The sequence below is a fragment of the Acipenser ruthenus genome, chromosome 1 (assembly GCF_902713425.1).
Source record: "Acipenser ruthenus chromosome 1, fAciRut3.2 maternal haplotype, whole genome shotgun sequence".
NCBI lineage: Eukaryota > Metazoa > Chordata > Actinopteri > Acipenseriformes > Acipenseridae > Acipenser > Acipenser ruthenus.
In genome coordinates, this window is record NC_081189.1 from 39891273 (window position 1) to 39898658 (window position 7386).

The following is a 7386-nucleotide window of genomic DNA, read 5'->3' on the forward strand; positions in this document are numbered from 1 at the left end:
ATATATATATATATATATATTTATTACAAATTTAAGTTTGCAGTGAAAAATATTCTGTAAAACATATTTTTATGTTATCGTTTCTTTGGAGTGTTTTCTAAATGTGCATATCTATAGCGTGTATAAAATAATGTGATATCTTGTAACAATTTTAAGTCGCCCTGGATAAGGGTGTCTGCTAATAATAATAATAATAATAATAATAATAATAATAATAATAATAATAATAATAATATCTCAAGTTTAGTTGTTTGAACAAAAAGTTATTCATATATTGGATAATGGGCAATGAGATGGAGCACTGTATATCTGCATTTCTTTCATATAGTTCATTAATACACAGCTTAATTTTCTTATGCCAAGTCACGACTTATTATACATTATCAATGTGTATGCCACACATTCCAATTACTGTTCAATCTACTCCTTGATCTACTTTTTGATGTACAGTAACTGATAGTTTTTGATTTTTAATTTACAGGTGTGGCAGGGTTGTATGTCACTGACACGCTTATTTTATACAGTGCCTTGCGAAAGTATTCGGCCCCCTTGAACTTTGCGACCTTTTGCCACATTTCAGGCTTCAAACATAAAGATATGAAACTGTAATTTTTTGTGAAGAATCAACAACAAGTGGGACACAATCATGAAGTGGAACGAAATTTATTGGATATTTCAAACTTTTTTAACAAATAAAAAACTGAAAAATTGGGTGTGCAATGTCATAAGGTTAAATCAACAGTATCTAAGAAGATTCACGTCTTTATGTGTTTAAATCTGAGTCAGCAAAATAGCTTTTTTTACTTGATAAAAGGAACTTTAATGCGACTCAGCTAGAATTCCTGTCCTGGTTAATTACATTTGTGAATTTTACATGACCTTACAAACAAATTTAAAACCATATAAGCATCATCATTGGAACAGTTCTGCTTTGCATCATGTACAAAATATCATGTCCAATTAAAGATTTGCATATTTAACTCACTGTAGAACTGTCTCTCAGGGAGGACACAAACACAATTAAAACAATGAACTCATCAGAAACCATCAGAACATTAATATAGAAACCAACAGACATCATTAACCTCAAGTCCTCATGTATTCAATTAAGGAATTTACAAAAGGGTCATGCAATGTTCAAGCCATTCTTAAAGTTACTGTGTTCAGTTTTAAAAGTCAGGTTTGCTGTTGAAGAAAGCAGAAAATATTTTGAAATAATTGCTTCAGATGTTCTCCTTTTCAAATTCAAATTGAACTGCTTTTAAATGCTTTTAAAATGGATTGTTTTCTTTTTAAACCAGGGGAATGACAGAATTGATCTCATTGGACTATCAAAAACGAATATTCACCCCAGGCATTTCAAACACATGAACTGACTTTTTTCATTAAGGGGCTTTGTGACAGGATGAGTGGTGTGGTGCTGTAGATATATAATGTCCAGACTGTTTCTCCCAAAGAAATGTTCTTTTATTTTTACAAACAAAAATACCAAAAATAATCCAAATGAAAAACAATAATCCACCCCGCTATCAACGAAGATATCGGGGTAAAACAGAAATAAACTCAGTCTCCAAAAGTAAACAATAAGACACTCCACAACCACAATCCGCTGTGCATGAAAATGTGCTCTTCTTCTCTGGGGATCGTGGAGCGTGCGCTGTGCTGTGCTGTGCTGTGCTGTGCGATGAGGGGCGTGCTCTGGGGTTAGTGCTGGCTTAGTGGCTACAGCCTCCTGTCCTCCTGCTCCTCTGCAAAAACACAAACAAACACGTAACAAAACAAAGACATATATCAGCTCCGGCCGGTCACTTTAGTTTCTCAGCGCAAGGGGAGGTACTGACGTAGCTGCTTCCCCTTTGTACCCAGAAAACTCCTCCTGCAGTCAACGCATTGCCATGGTTTCTCCAATAGAGGGCTGTCCTGCAACTGACTGCAATGGAATCATTCTGAGTACTTGCAGCTACGCGCCCTTCCTAATATGGTTACCTTCCGGTTTCCACCTACCACCGAAGTGGCAGATCTAGGAGGCATCATATCTTCCCCCTTACACAGCACCCTTTCTAGCTGGGAGGGAGATTTACAGCATTGACCCTTTCTCTCTCTATCACAGGCCTCTAACAATATAATATATCTGCTTGGTAATTGGACAATATTTTAAAATACAGAAATCTCTTTTGAAAAATGTATACTACCACTCTAATTCTCTTCAAGGGGCAGAGAATGTCGTTACAGCAGCCAGAACACAATGCCTATAATGAGTAGTGTTGGGAAGCTGTAGATTCAATTAACATCAATAATTCTCTCTCCCGGGAAGGGGTAGGACACTGTGATTTTAAGCTTGTATAAAAAGGGGTTAAAGTTGTGTAAAAATCATAATTGTTGTCTTGTTTTGTACAAGGATTGCTGACAGTGTGCTACGGATGTACATATGTATTTGGAACTGGAATGTTTATCTCCGTTGATTTAAATGATTGCCAAACGTGTGTCTGCAAAGTTACTCGTGTGCATTGTAACCAGAGCTGTTGAGCGCTGTGGTAAAATCTAGCGTGGCACATTTATCCCGAATAACATAATAAACTGATGATTTAGTTATAAACCTTGCAGTGTTTTTTGTTTCCGTGTTTGTGCATTGCTAATAATTTTGCTGTTTAGTGGTTATTCCAGAGTGGTTAAACAGTACGCATAACTGATTGTTACCTTTATTAAACATGAATCTACCGATTCATCTACTGATTAATCTACTAAAGCAAATAATGTCCATAAATGAACCGATCAAAAATTTTAATCGAGTGACAGCCCTAATTTAATGTTATATGAAACATAAATTGAATAGTGGGTTGTTAAGAGCTTTCTTGAATGTAGAATTTTATGTTAACACTGCAAAATCAATTGATTTGTAATTGTTCCTATAATAATGATAAATTGAGTTGTAATAGGAAAATCATCTACCTACATACATTTTAAGGCATACTCTGTATTGCCAGTGTCACAGACGTGGTCTGTTAAATGTCTGTTTCAAGGTGAGTTTTATACTCTTTCGCTAATTAAAACCCTCTTTTTCCAAGTGCAAATTAACTCCTGATAAATGATGACAATTAACAAGGATTTTCATTTAAATTTCCACGCAAACAAAAGAAATAAATGAAAAAAGCACTGCTCGTTAAGATATTAACATTATTTCGTAAATCAACATAGTTTCGGAAATCACATTAGGAAGATTATTTAATAATGAAATCGGCATACTGACTGCTTGAAAATGACAAAATCAATGCTACAGACCGATTTCTTAATTAACACTGGAGTTATCCTCTACAAACTGTTGAAAATCCTGCCCGTAAATCCTAAAGAATTTCTGTATTTTCAGGATAAACATTAACATATTTCAATTAGAGCCTGCATTTTTCAGATGTATATATACAGGAGCTCATAGAGTGAAAAAAAAACAACAACAACAACAACAACAACAACAACAACAATAATAATAATAATAATAATAATAATAATAATAATAATAATAATAATAATAATACTCAGGGTTGTTACAGTCAATCAGAGAACAGATAGCTATTCATTTATTATGCAGCATCAGGCTAAATCCAGCCCAGCAAGCAAACATTAGGGAACATACTCTCAACCATGCAGTAATGCCGGTAAACAGATATGACTGCAGCTTATAGTTTTAGAACTCTTTTGCAGTTGTACTATAACTATATAAGGCAGGCACTCAGGTAACCTCTAACTGAAATGGTTAAACAACAAATACTCAAATAATATTGCACATGTTTCAACAAGCAGGCAGTCTTCAGCATACACATTTAACACAGTTACACGCCTTCATTTACTCCCCATTTCAAACTGACAGGGACATATTTTAATGAGTTTGGAAAAAAGGAGTGTTGCATTTTTCTGACAAACAATGCAGAGTGGTGAAAAATGTTGTATTTATTTTTTAATCTAATGAGACATAACGTGTTCTAACAATCAGGAGCTGTAGCAACTAAAATGTCCTAACGTCACTGCATAGATAAATCATAAGTTCATTACAGATAAATATAGCACCTTTGAAACTATAATATATCACCTTTATTAATGATTTACAAAAATCTGAGCATCTAAAAGCTACAAAGAAAACCAGCAGAGCAGAGAGCAGTCACTCTTCCCTGGTACCTAGCTCCAATTGATTCTGGTGAGGGATGCGTCCAAACATGTTTAGCAGGAAATTGTGTTCCAAATTGAGGACTGGGAGACTATTACTAAGCATGTGTGCAATAGAGCACATGCAGGTGGCTTGGCAGTCTATAATGCCTGTCCTGTGTGGCACTCCCTCGTACTGTCGTTTTACACTATGTGATAACAGCATTACTGATTACTGCAAATCCATGTTTTAATCTCAGAAAACTGAAAGCAAGCCAAGCTTGGAAAACCCCTCCCGGAAATCTACAAAACAGTTTCTTAGCCACTTCTGTAACTTATTTCTGATTAGGCCTATAATTGTAATCTGCATGGAGCCTGTATTTTTAAACACTAATGACCTGCAGAGAAGCTACCTGAATATGGCGCAGGTGTTGTGTAGTGAATCTTGATTTGTCGTCAAGGAAATCAGTTTTAAGGTTTTGTTTGAGAGAACAGTACTTTCACAGGTACCTGCACAGTTTATATTAAATGTAACAGATGATTACACTTGAACAACTGTTTAACAGGGTTAACGCTACAGTAAGTTATATGTTACTGTAATTAACTGTGATGCATGCCAAGACACAATTAAATGACTAATTTAGCTTAAAATTATGAAAAAGATGTAACTGAGTGATAATGCCAATGCACTTGAGTGAGGGTGAACAAAATGTGTTCTTCAAAGGTATCTCATCTGCACAGTGCATGAAGCTGACATATGCATACAGTAAGATAAACAGCACAGTTTAAGTGAGAAGGTACAGCTATAATGCCAGTAAAAGCACACACGAAATACTCCTTGATAAACCTCAGCTGTCTGTTTACATTTCTCAAAATGACTCATCTAAAAGATAATGTTTGTTTTTTATTGAAATTCACAAAATATTTCATTCAAATTACAGTTACAGTTACAAGTCAGTATATGTTATGCCTTGATTAACCTTTGTGTGGTCCAGTGGTTAAAGAAAGGGTCTTATAACCAGGAGGTCCCCGGTTCAAATCCCACCTCAGCCACTGACTCATTGTGTGACCCTGAGCAATTCACTTGACCTCCTTGTGCTCCATCTTTCGGGTGAGACGTAATTGTAAGTGACTTTGCAGCAGATGCATTGTTCACACACCCTAGTCTCTGTAAGTCGCCTTGGATAAAGGCGTCTGCTAAATAAACAAAATAATAATAATAATACAAAGCATGTTGTACCACAAGCTCCCCCAATACCCCCCAAGAAAAGTTAATTGAAAAACAACACGGACCTTAAATGCAGCTCTAACAAAAAAAATCAGAGATTAAAAGACAAGAATTTAAAGAAAGATAATAGAAGTGCTTTGGACTAATCTAAAAAATGATGTAGCCAAATTTGTGTAACAGTCTGTCTGAGCTGAAGGAAATATGCAAGACAGAATGGTCCCAGATTTCACTAACAAGATGTAACATATTGGTTAAGCATTATCATAAACTTCTGAAAGCCGTAATAAAAGCAAAAAGGAGGACAAACTAAATACTAGAAATAGTGTATTTTATCATATTAATTGGTGGCTACTGTTTGTATTTAAAATGTTTTCTTGAATTATCTTATGTTAAGTGTAGGCTGCCAATACTTTTATCTGTAACTGTAAGTAGTTCAGAATGGAGCAGGCCGTGAAGAGGACCAGTGGTGGAGATAAAAAGACTGTATTAGCTCTGGACTGGAGCTTCGTTATGAGGACTGCTTGAATAAGACCAAACTGACACCTTTGTCATTAGTAATGCTGCCCCCTCTACTCCAGATTGTTATTCAACTACGACTGCTGTGTTTAAGGAATTTACTGCGATAACTGAGGCTGACCTTAAGGCTGTGTGGAAAAGTGGGTTATAGTGCACAGGTATAGAGGTGATGCAGTGCTCCAAACAATGACAAACACAGCTCTGATGAAGTGATGGGTTTTTATTTATAATCCAACAGTCGAAACTGACCAAGAGAAAACTATAAAGGAGTACAGGCAGTACACAATTATGAGTACTGCTCTGTATTAATAATGCATGGGGCAGTCCCAAATGATAACACACAAATTCACAAATAGACACACACAGACAAAACATACACGGTCACCAGTCCTTAGTAAGTGTAGTATGTACCAAAGCTCCGCCCCTTTTCTAAATGACCAACTTCCTTTTAACCCTAGGAACGAAGTGTCAGGCCAAGTGGTCCAGAGTACTCTGTTCCCGTTACTTAGCACCCTCACAGGTCGGGAGGGAGATTTACCACCAAGAATCATTGTCTTTCTGTCACAGAACTAAACTAAATCCTATGACCTGTGTTTTGGATCCTTGGCCTGTCTGGCTTATTAGGGAGTGTTCTCCTGTCCTGGGTCCTACTCTAACTCATATTGTTATCTTCTTTGATATCTGGAAGGGTTCCCTCTACTCTAAAACTGGCTGAAATTAAACCACTTCTAAAAAAACATAACCTTCCCCACACGATCTTGCTAATTATAGGCCTATTTCCAACATTCCCTTTGTAGCAAAGTTGATTGGAATAGTTGTGACTCCCCAGCTTCAGGGTCATTTTTGTAAATATGGGCTATTGTGAAAAGTGTGTCAGGTTTTCGCTCAGGCCATAGTTCTGAGACCACCCTTTTGAGGGTCTGCAATTACCTCTGTATTGTCGACACTGGAACATTGTCTATTCTAGTGTTACTTGATCTGTCTGCTGCTTTTGACACTGTGGATCATGGGATCTTACTGGAGAGATTACAAAATTATATTGGAATTACAGGCACTGCCTTGGAATGGTTTCGCTCCTATCTATTACATCAATGCCAGTTTGTCTCTATGGGTCAATACTCCTCAGACAGGTGATGTGAAGTATGAAGTTCCATAAGTCTCAATCCTTGGTCCCTTGCTTTTCAGTGTCTATATGCTCCCTCTTGGATCAATTATTAATAAATACAATTTGTGATTTCACTGTTATGTGGACGACAATCAGGTGTATTGTTCCCTTCCTACAAAACCAGAGATGGCGGTTTCTTTGCTGTCTCAGTGCCTGAGCGAAGTTCAATTATGGATGGCTGAAAACACGCACTAGCCGTTCACAACATATCCCTTCGGTTCTTAAATCACTGGACTGGATTCCTGTTAAATTTAGGATTGATTTTAAAATTCTGCTCACTACTAATAAGGCACTACATGGCCTTGGTCCTCAATATTTACAGGAACTGTGTTGGTGCCCTATG